Source organism: Pelmatolapia mariae, linkage group LG3_W, assembly GCF_036321145.2.
Source record: "Pelmatolapia mariae isolate MD_Pm_ZW linkage group LG3_W, Pm_UMD_F_2, whole genome shotgun sequence".
NCBI lineage: Eukaryota > Metazoa > Chordata > Actinopteri > Cichliformes > Cichlidae > Pelmatolapia > Pelmatolapia mariae.
The window spans coordinates 71,081,418-71,092,543 of record NC_086229.1 but is presented as its reverse complement, the minus strand read 5'-3'; the positions used below and the strand labels follow the sequence as shown (position 1 = coordinate 71,092,543).

The 11,126-nt window shown below is 41.6% G+C and overlaps 1 long non-coding RNA gene across 1 annotated transcript; it reads right to left on the bottom strand.

The window, feature by feature from the left end:
* Positions 1–9,003: 9,003 nt before the first annotated feature.
* LOC134618292 (uncharacterized) lies at positions 9,004–10,251 on the bottom strand. Its single transcript, XR_010091896.2, has 3 exons — positions 10,216–10,251; positions 9,239–9,322; positions 9,004–9,115 (listed from the first exon to the last, which is right to left on the bottom strand). It is a non-coding gene; the product is annotated as an uncharacterized LOC134618292 (long non-coding RNA).
* Between the last annotated feature and the right edge of the window lie 875 nt (positions 10,252–11,126).

The following is an 11,126-nucleotide window of genomic DNA, read 5'->3' as shown; positions in this document are numbered from 1 at the left end:
AAACTCAGACATGAAAGATCACGAAGTCTGAGTCTCACCTTCAGGTTTCCTGTGAAGACATCGTTTCCCCAGAAGAACCAGTAACACCAGCAGAACCAAAACACAGGATGATCCAACAGAAGACACCAACAACACAGAGAGAACAGGAGGAGAGGGTGATGGAGAAAGAGTGGTATGGGTGGAACCAGGAGGAGAGGAGGAGGTTTGTGGAGGTGTGGTGGTGGGTGAAGGCATGGTGGCAGTTGGAGGTGTGAATTTAGGTGTTGGTGTGATGGTGCGTTTGTCTAAAATAAAGCAAACACAGTCATTAAGTTCTCATCACATTGTGAATGTTGAAACCTGCAGAAACACAGACAGGTGAGTGTGTCACCTGTGGCAGTGATCCAGCTGTTAGTGAGGGGAGGGGCTGTGTGTCTGTGAAGTTGTGTCTCAGCTGGAGGAGCCAAACATGACATGATGGTGTCCATATTGTTGCAAATGAAGAACTAATCAAAGCACTAATCATATATTTATTTCAGTGACAAAAAGAGAACCTGAGTGTAAATGTGATAAGATGAAGTGTGAGGTTGTGAGAAAGTCTCTGACTGCATTCATAGATGTGTCCTTTCAGCTGCTCTGATCCAACCTTTCGTCTCTAAGGAAGAGGCTTCAGGGAGATGTTTGCTACGTTGGACTGTAGGACCATCAGAAATGTGTGCAGTAACAAAACAGGCAGCACTGAAAGGAGCTCTAAGTGTTTGTGTTGTTCAATGATTTGTGCACAACAACAAAAATGGGACCTCTCTCATCCATCAGTCATCATGTGGACATTTTTCTGACACAGTTTGAAGCTGATGGACGTTTTGTGTCTGCACTAAGTACGTTTTCACCAGCTATGGCACCGGCAGGATTCACTTTCACAGACTCACAACCACCAGCTTCACCCCTCCCCTCCCCCTCCAGCTGTAGGCTTTAACATTGAGTTTCCCCACACATGTTTACAGACGAGTTAGAGAGCAAGAGAAGAAGAGACTGATTCATAAATGTCTTTGTTTCTGCTCTAACCTTACCCAAACAATGCTGCTCTACAACTCTAGACTACCAGCCACAAAAACAACAGCTGGAGAAACATCTGTCTACCTCTGACATCCACCAGCTCATCCATACAACAAACAAACATCAACAACCAGGAAGCAGCTTCACCTCTGATCACACACACACTCAACTCTACTCACTCACCTGGAGGAGCAACTCTGAGGTAGACAATGCTGTGATCCCATGAGCGTGTTTCTTCAATGAAAAGACCGCACTCGTAAGTTCCATAATCAGTAGTAGTTACATCCTTTAGAATCAAAGACACGTCTCCATCCTTCATCTGTCTGTCCTGCAGATCCACCCGGTTCTTAAAAGATGGATGCTGGTTGGCTGAAACGAAGTGACCATCCTGGTACAAAAGCACATGTCCTGGCACCAGGTCAGCTCTGCTCCACTTAACAATTCTTATGTTGTACTTTGGAGCTCGACATGTCAAAGTGACGCCCTTCCAGACTCAGCTGTGATGATCTTTGGGTCTGAATGAGACAAAGAAAGAACCTCTGAACATCCACCAGGTCACCAGTGACCCACTGAGGGGGAATTTTAGCCTCATGCTAAACATGCAAAGTGTCAGAAACTACAAGATGTTAGCTTCCACAGAACAACAACATGTGCTGATAATAAGTGAACATAATGTGTGAGAGAAAGCAGCCTCTCACTATAAGACACTGTGAGTCTCTGCATGCTGCCTTTATGGAGCTACAGCTGTTTGTATACACTGAACAAAAAGCTTTGTAGCTGCATACTGACTCCTGAAACTACAACACATCACACTGACACACACATTACACTTCTTTTTCTCTGTCACAGCTGGATTACAGATGTTAAGTGTCCACCCAGCCTCGTGTCTCCTTCACACACACACACACACACACAAACAAACTGAATCCAGATGAAAATAATCCTCCTGAACTTCTTGTTATCTCAGAGAGAAACTCAGTTGAGTTCATTCTCACCTGGTGCATTCATGAACATCGGAAACCTCGGCGGATTGGTAAAGCAACAGGCCCACCTGACCGGGTGACGGTTTTAGTGTAACAGCTGCCTGCTCAGTGTAACCAAACATTGTGGCGTTATTTGTGTCTGATCTGTGATGAAGCTTCTGCTGTGAATATGTGAAAAACATCAGGAGGCAGGTTCACCAAACCTCCAGACTCACAGTAAACATCATGGCAGTGTTATAAGATACAACATCCACAGTGTAGAACAAACCTGATGACACCAACTAGAAAACTGAAAAACCAACCAGACACATCCAAACTGTGGGCTGTCATCAGGGTGACGTCAGCATGATGTGATAAAAACATGATAAAACATCAGTTTTAGTAGAGCCTCTTGTTCTCTCCTATAGTCTGAGTGTAGCCATTATAACAGTGAGACAGCACTGCCACCATGAGGTCAAACTGGAGCATTGCAGGTAATAATTCTCAGCCTGAACACTGTTGGTACATCAGACCTCCTCACACTTTGAACTCATTGTTATTCTGTTTCTAGTTTCACTTTGATTCTGTTATTTTCTTCTCTCTGTGGTGATCCTTTAGTTTTCTTTTTTTAACTCAATTTTTATTGCAATTTACAGCCTTGCAACTTATACTTGTCAGTGTTCACAAGTTGAACAGATACAGGAACAGGGACAGCCATGTAGAAGTACAAGTTAAAATTTAAAAAAAAAACGGACACACAAAACAATACTAGAAAACAAAAAAAAACTTCATATAATATTAAATAAGATGTGACAATAAATGAACAAAGTGAAGCAAACCTATGCTAGATTATTGAAACTATAAAACATGTATGGGTCGCCATCGCTCACTGAACAATTCTCTCTGAAGCCGCAGAGCATATGTTATTTGTTCCATCTGATAAATCTCTCTTACTTTATCAATCCACATATTATATGAAGGTGGGCCATGATTTAACCATTTAATGGTGATACACTTTAGTGCTGCTGTAAGCAAGATTCTTAAGAGATACTTTTTATTGTTTCCTGTAAAACAGGGGTCTCGAACTCCAGGCCTCGAGGGCCGGTGTCCTGCAGGTTTTAGATCTCACCCTGGGTCAACACACCTGAATCAAATGATTAGTTCATTACCAGGCCTCTGGAGAACTTCAAGACATGTTGAGGAGGTAATTTAGCCATTTGAATCAGCTGTGTTGGATCAAGGACACATCTAAAAGCTGCAGGACACCGGCCCTCGAGGCCTGGATTTCGAGACCCCTGCTGTAAAACCATTTGGTAGTACTGCTAAAATGGCTAAGTGTTGGTCCTTTATTAATGGTTGTTGGAAAACTGTATTGAGAGCTTTAAATATGTCATTCCAAAATGAGCAAATTTTTGAACATGACCAGAATATCTGTGAAGGGGTTCCTAAGTGAGTACCAGTATCAGGAGTTGTAGGGTTCATTTTAGCAAATATCTCTGGGGTTGTAAAATATCTTATGTCTGCCTTCCATTTAAATTCTCTCCACAGCCCAGAATTAGTCACAAGATGGGCTTCACTGAACACCTCTTTCCAAGTCTCCTCTGAGATTTGAGAGCCAATCTCAGCTTCCCACCGTGCCTAATATTCAAAGTTGCACTTGTATTAAAACTCATAAATGCGTTATAGAATTTACTAATCAATTTGGGGAGGAATTACTTTGATATATCTTTAGAAATATTACATCAATGGGTGAGGGCTCCAAAACTTGCCTCCATTCTTTATTTTTCTTAAAAAAAAACCTTCTTAGCTGCAAAAATCTAAAAAAAAGTCCAAAGAAGGAAGCTGAAACTGACCTCTCAGCTGTTTAAATGAACTCAGGTGCCCATTTTGCACAACATGACAAAGTTTACGAAGCCCGTTATTTGACCATGTTTTGAAGCCAGGGTCTTCCACAATAGGAGCAAAACCCTGCAGGGAGGAAAGGCTTGATAAAATTGAAATTTCTTTTGGAAGACCAAATGTTTGTTTGATTCTACAACAAATCTGTTGGGTCTGTGTTCCCACAAGCCCGCTAGTTCTAGAGCAGGGGTGTCGAAATCCAGGCCTCGAGGGCCGGTGTCCTGCAGCTTTTAGATGTGTCCTTGAGCCAACACAGCTGATTTAAATGCCAAATGACCTCCTCAACATGTCTTGAAGTTCTCCAGAGGCCTGGTAATGAACTAATCATTTGATTCAGGTGTGTTGACCCAGGGTGATATCTAAAACCTGCAGGACACCGGCCCTCGAGGCCTGGAGTTCGACACCCCTGTTATAGAGCCTTATTCATCATGAAAGAAAACAAGACAGTCAGCGATCGATCGATTACTTGCACAAGGGAGACCTCATCTATGTCCAGCACGGAAATGACCCCGACGATGGCCTCCTCTCGCTGCCTTTTATTGAGAGACAGTTCACACAAAACACAGCAAAGCAACGCCCACATGGTTTTAAGGCATTGTATGTATATGTGTGAACTTCTGTATGTAAGTAAGAATATGTGTGTGTGTGTGTGTGTGTGTTTGTGTTTGTGTGAGACCTCCTGCTGGGCAGGAAGCTTACATCAAAAAGACCTTCACAAGGTTGTTGCCTGTAATAAAAGACTACAGCCCCCCACCCAGAACCTTGAGAATCTGGTGAGGGGGACAGTGAAATTCCTTTTGTAGAGATGGTAAGCATAAAAATGACAAACATTTAACAATTCACTCTAACAAAATCTTTAGTGTAACTCTTGTCCATTCCCCCATATGCATATTTTTAAGTGAAATGTTAGAAAAAAAGCAGGGATTCCAATGATCTTTCGCATATTGTCTTTCCATTGAGTTTCAGACAGATCCCGCACCCATACAGTCAGGGGTCTCATCTGAGCTGCCCAGATATAATATTTCAGATTTGGAACAGCCAATCCCCCCTGCAGTTTTGACAGTTTTAATGTTTGAAACTTGATTCTTGGACGTTTGCCTTGTCATATAAATTTGAAAAAATTGTATCTAAATAACAAATGTAGAGTTGTGTTTATAGGCAGCATCTGAAAAAGGTGTAAAAGTCTTGGTAATACATTCATACGTATTCTCTCGATCTGACCCAGAAAAGACAGAGGTAGGACTGTCCATCGCTCTGAATCTTTTTTTATTTTTGCAACTATAACTTCATAATTTACTTTAAACAAGTCTGATAATAAGTGAGGGATTTGAATTCCTAAATATCATTGGTCATTTTAGTTCAGTCTGACCGTGTCTGTAAGTTCTGGAGTTACATGGAAGTCCAGAATCCAGCAGCTCGTGTCGTGTTCTCACTGGAGAAGTGAGAAAATTCAGAGCCCTACAAACAGAAAGATGCCTTTAACAAGGATGACTTGGAACCCACAGAAACACCGGAGGAAAAAATCTGAGAGCAAAAGTTTATTAATCCTGCAGAGAAACTGCTCACTGTTGTGGGAACAAAAGCCAACAAACATCAAGTCAATGAACTGACTTCCAGTAAGTAGTTCTGGGTCATCAGAGTCTAATTCAGTGATAAAAAGACATAAAACATATAAAAATCTGTAACATGTGGCTGTCCTCTGGTTTGAGGTGCTGGGGGGACCAGTTAGAGACCAGCAGCTGGATGTCAGTGGTTGGACTGGTGGACTACTTCAGTGAAGAGTAGACGACGTCTGGCTCTGGTTTAAAGTCTGAACACAAACACACACAGTTCAAACAACAGGAAACATGATTACAAGCTTTGTAGTTCAATCAAGACCTCCAATCTCCACCTCTCTACATCACACACAGTCCCAGTTCAGACTTTACTGGGAACCAGCTCGGATACAAATCACAGAGCTTCCACACTGCTCACACTTTAACTGCTTCTTCAAACCTGGAGCCACAGATCTGTGCTGATCTTTAACTTTGATCACATGATTTCTTCTAGTGTGGGTTTAGTGTTTCTTTCTCTCAGCTTCAGTTCTTACTTTGAGTTTGTCATTAGTTCCCTCTGTGTTCCCTGTCTGTCCTCCCTCTACCTCGTCTCTGTTCCCTGTTTTACTTCATTTATGTGTCGCTGTTCCTGGTTTCACTGACTGAGTTTGATTTTTGACTTCCAGCTAATAAAGCTCATGTTTTCCTCCCTGTGACCTCTGTCATTCTCTGTCATAAATCATAACACATCCTTCCTCACATGAGACACACAAATGGTTAATCTGAGGTTTCTTCAAAGCTTTTCTTCTCTTTTTCTTTTTTTTTAAACAGCTTGTAAATCATTGATTACAGAAATCAGATGCTCTGAATGAAGTGACCTATGTTTCTACTTAGACTTGTTAAACTGAGTGCAGAAGTGTGTTCATACTAAAGTATGGCTACATGTAGAGCATTGTGTACCTGGATGGTCTGCTGATATTTGGGACTTATTCAAATATTCAAATGTTCTGATATTTGTTCTTTGGGTGTTTATTCAGTCGTTGTCTTCTTTGACATCTCACTCACAGCATGATGGCTGTAAACAGGGTGAGCAGCTAGCTTGTCTCTGTCCACAGTCACAGATAAAGAGCAGCTGTACCTGGGCCTCCTTGTTCTGATGGTTGTTTGTCCATAACTGATGTCTTCAGTTCTCACTGCTGAGTAAACCACAGCTGAATCAGCCTCTGTGCAGTAAACACATTAAAATTACTGCAGGTAAAACTGCAACAGTGCTGTGATGTTATTACACTATATTATTTAGATTTATGTGGCTTTTTGAAGATATTAAGTGATGCCTTTTTATAAACCACAATATCTTTTCACAGTTTTTCCATCCTAACACCTCTGCTGTGAAACTCAGAGTGACCACAAAGAACTGTGGAATTTCTGAGAAAAAGGCAGGTGGACGACCACAAAGCTGCATCTTCAAAAGGTTCAACAGTAGTGCAGCCTCAGCAGCTGCAGCTTCCACTTCACGATCGCCGCAGCACATGTCCAGCTAAAACTGCTGGACATGCTGGTAGGCAAGAAGTGAAGCAGCTCATAGCGGTGAGAAGTGACTGGCTGTGTCCGAATTCAGGGGAAGGATGCTCATAAGGACACTACCTACCTACGTCACAAGGTAGTGTCCTTAGACGGACGGGTAGTCATGAAGTGAGCGGCTGTGGACAGCCCCCTTTTTTTCTCCACAGAAACTTTATTGAACAAACAATGAGTTACCAACATAACAGATGGGTTGTGGACAGCCTCCTAGCCTTCAACTCCGCCCTTACTTGCGTGTTTTTCCGGTCGCTAGCACCACAGCGCGAAAACTTCAAAATGGACCCAGAAATGTCGCTCCGTTTTAATTTTAATTCTCGAAGAGCTAGAAAAACCTTATCGTCGTCGCCCGCACGTTTTGTACATTGGGCTCATCAGAGACAATCATATCCAGGTAAAATAATTTCCTTTAATCTACACGCATTTAGGAATTACTTAGCTAATTACACGGATAATTGAATTATTGCCGGCGTTGTGCCAAAAAAGTGTTCGCCTGCCAAAACTGATTTCAAATGTTTCCGTGTGTAATATGTGTAATATCTTTATGTATGTTGGTAAATAGACTTCGGTGAACATGGTTTACAAAGAGGTTTTATATATACAATAATTACCTGTTGTTCAAGTATCTTTATAACTCTGATTATACTGTAGCTACAATTGATATATTTGTTGCGCTGTCTGCTGTCCTCTTGGCCAGATTACTCTTAAAAAATAAATTTCTAATGTCAACAAGATTGTTTGTGAACTGGATAAATAAAGGATATATAAAAGTCACTGCCAAAAACTGATTGCAGCTTCTACCTTGTTACAGGAATGTTGCTGGTGGCTCAAAGTGACGTGATATCACTAATGAGGGACACATTTGACATATGTTTCACGTATTATAGACCAACAAGTTATTCATAGCAGGTTAAATACGAGCAATCAGTTTAGGGCAAAAACCGGAAATCAGTTTTTGGCACAACATCGGTCATTCGTACACATGTACTGTATCATATAAAATATATAAACTAAAATATCTTTGAAATGTATAGAATCTAATCTTTTGTTTGTTTTTTACATAGCACTTTATCAAACTGTTGTCTGCTACAGAGTTACAAGTATTATACTAATAATATAGCATCCACCATCTCCTGCTTGCATATTTCTGAAAACATCTTAGTGGTGTGGCAGCCACGAGTGAGCCAGCCACGAGTGAGCCAGCCCTGCGAACCCTGTGGATGGACGATGCAGTGGACAGTGGGAGGAAGCATCCTAAAGCTCTTTGCAGACCACCCTGTGTGATTCTCCACTCGCTGACCAGAAAAGACAAACCGCAGGTCTCAGTTGCAGCAGCCCATCCATGTCTGATCTTGCTCGGGCAGATTCAGCAACACTGCCAGAGACTTCCTGTAATCTATTACAGTTGTTCAAGAAACAGTCCAGGAACAGGTCACTCAGGTTAATCCTGTGTGAACAACTGAAAATATTGTTTTTCCATCTTTACATACTGTGTATTTGAAATATTCTTGTTTAATTGTTATTGTTATTTACTTTATTGCTATCAAATAAATATCCAAGTAATACTGTTCAAAGTTAGCGTTATGTTCATACATGTTAAACATGCCTGTAAATCAAATTGAGTTCAGTGACAATTACTCTTTGTTTGAATCAATTTATTAATAACATAAAACCTTTAAACTAATGCAACACATATAACAATGTAACAAATATATTCAAATAAACAAATTTCTCAATACATAACTCATTTGGGAACTAGTCTTTCTAGAAGTGAAAACAGTCTGTCCATCCTCTCCCTGCTCTCCTCTCCTCAGCCTCTCTTTGCTGCCTCATGTCCTCTCTGATGAGGTCTAGCAGCTCATCATCCCTGTCTCTTTCCCTCTTTCTCCCTGTCGTAGGTGGCTGAGCCGCTTCGTCATTGCTGTCATTTTGGTCACCCACTGTTGTGCTTGGCCCTGGAGTGTCCTGAGGGAGAGAGGAAATTAGGACAGGAGGCTTAATGGAAGGCATCTGTCCTATCACCTCATCCATGAGGGCAAACCAGGGCCAAGTAGCAGCAGTGGGCTTCCCACTGACCCCCTCTCCTGAGCCTGGATACTTGCAATCCTAAAGGCAGAGGAAATCAAAAATGACAGCAGGCAAATAAAAACACCACAACAACTCTCAGTAACTGCACATTTATTAACTTGTGTTCTTAAGAATTATCTTCTTGATAACACACATACGTACTTTGTATTCTTTAAAGTTATCTCATGTCTTCTGGCCTGCAAGGGGGTGACTTTCCCCTGCAGGCCCATCTTCTCCAGAATTGTCCTGATCACACACAACAAATAAGAGAAGAAAGGAAACCATGGCAACTATGTTAATCCCTAAACCCAAAATTTTTCACAGCAGAACACCAGAGGAACACCGTCTGGACATCACAGGTTCTGTACAGCAGCGGTCCGTGAGTCGTTTGGTACCGGGCCACGAGAGTTGAGGCTCCGCGGTGAAATTTATGGTTTTCAGGGTTTTATCGTTAACTCTGTTTCCCTGAGTCTTTCCCTTGTTGTAGTTGTGTGTCTTATTTTGAAAGAAATATTTACACGTTACCATAGCGACCAGAGAGCATTAAGCAGCAGAGACGTGGATGTTACTCTCGATGCTGGCGCATTTTCAGGAGGACGCTGCTAATAAAGTTACACAATTACACAGCACATTCACGTTTATTATTATATTTACAAAATACCACCGTTTTTGTCTTGGTCGGATCATTTTATGTGGTTGTATTTATCCGCCATACCTTAAAGGCCGCTCCGTGTCTGACATAAACCGGTCTGCGGCGCAAAAAGGTTGGGGACCGCTGCTGTAGAGCATGAGGGTTAATAGGACCGCACTCATATGAATATGATGTGTAAATTGATTTATTCTTGTACATCCACGCCGTAGCGGCCCAATTCTTCACCCCAGTGAAGAGGTGATCGTTTTCTGCTCGTTTTAATAAATTAAGCCGTTTGGTCTTTGTTCCCCACAACATATCACCAATTTGAAAAAATCAAAATTAGCTGTATGTAAGCGGCATTACATGAAAAACCGCGGGACCCGCCATACAAGCTGGTTTACGGTTATTTAAATAAAAGAAACATGTCTATGCAGATGCCCAAAGCTCAACAACATGACCGCTATAACAATTTAACTTTTGTACAACCAGATTTTCATATACTTACATTTGAAAGTGTTTTCCTCTCCCGCTTCGACCACCATCCTTATCAGAAACAAATCTCCTGTATGACCCGCAATGAATCCTGGGATATAGTAGGACACGAAGGATACATCGGACCATCCTTAAAATTTGGGGAAAAGTAGGACAGATTTGTCGCCACATTTTGAGCGATCTTTGAATTCGGACACCCTTCGTCGCGTCGCTGCCGTCATTGCCTCCAAATATGGCATTGAAGCATCCTTCCTCTGAATTCGGACACAGCTAAGCCTCAAATTCGCGGAAAAGTAGGACGCATTTGTCGCCACATCTTTGAATTTGGACAGTCCTCGTCGCGTCGCTGTGACGTCATTGCATCCAAATATGGCATTTTAAGCATCCTTCCCCTGAATTCGGACACAGCCACTGTCAGGGGAAAGCAGTTTACATTAATAGATGATTAAACATGCAACTACTTTGCTGGCAGTAATTGAAATGATTAAAGAAAATCAACAAGCTATTTATGCAACATAATTAATAATTTTATTGGGGGGGTTATATTGGCTAGATCTGATTATTGGTGGGGTCATAACCCCCCTAACGCGCCTGGGCATACTGTTAAGCAGCTAGCAAAGCTAAGCCTTCTGCTGGTAAATAGCAGAGAACATCAAGTTGCAAGAATGTCTACAACACATATGGTTCTACTGCTCTCTTTATTTTTCAAGACATAAACAATAAACATAAAAGACTGCAGCAGATAATTACATGGAACCAGTTGAAAAGAGAGTTTTTAGTATTACTTTTTTATCAGCAGAATGATCCCAGACACAGACATGAGGAACCTTTTGTCTCAGCCTTGCTTGGGTACCCTGAGCTCTACTTTCTGAATTCTTCCATCGTCACTGGGAAAAGTGTTTGTAATGTGAGTGCTTTACACCA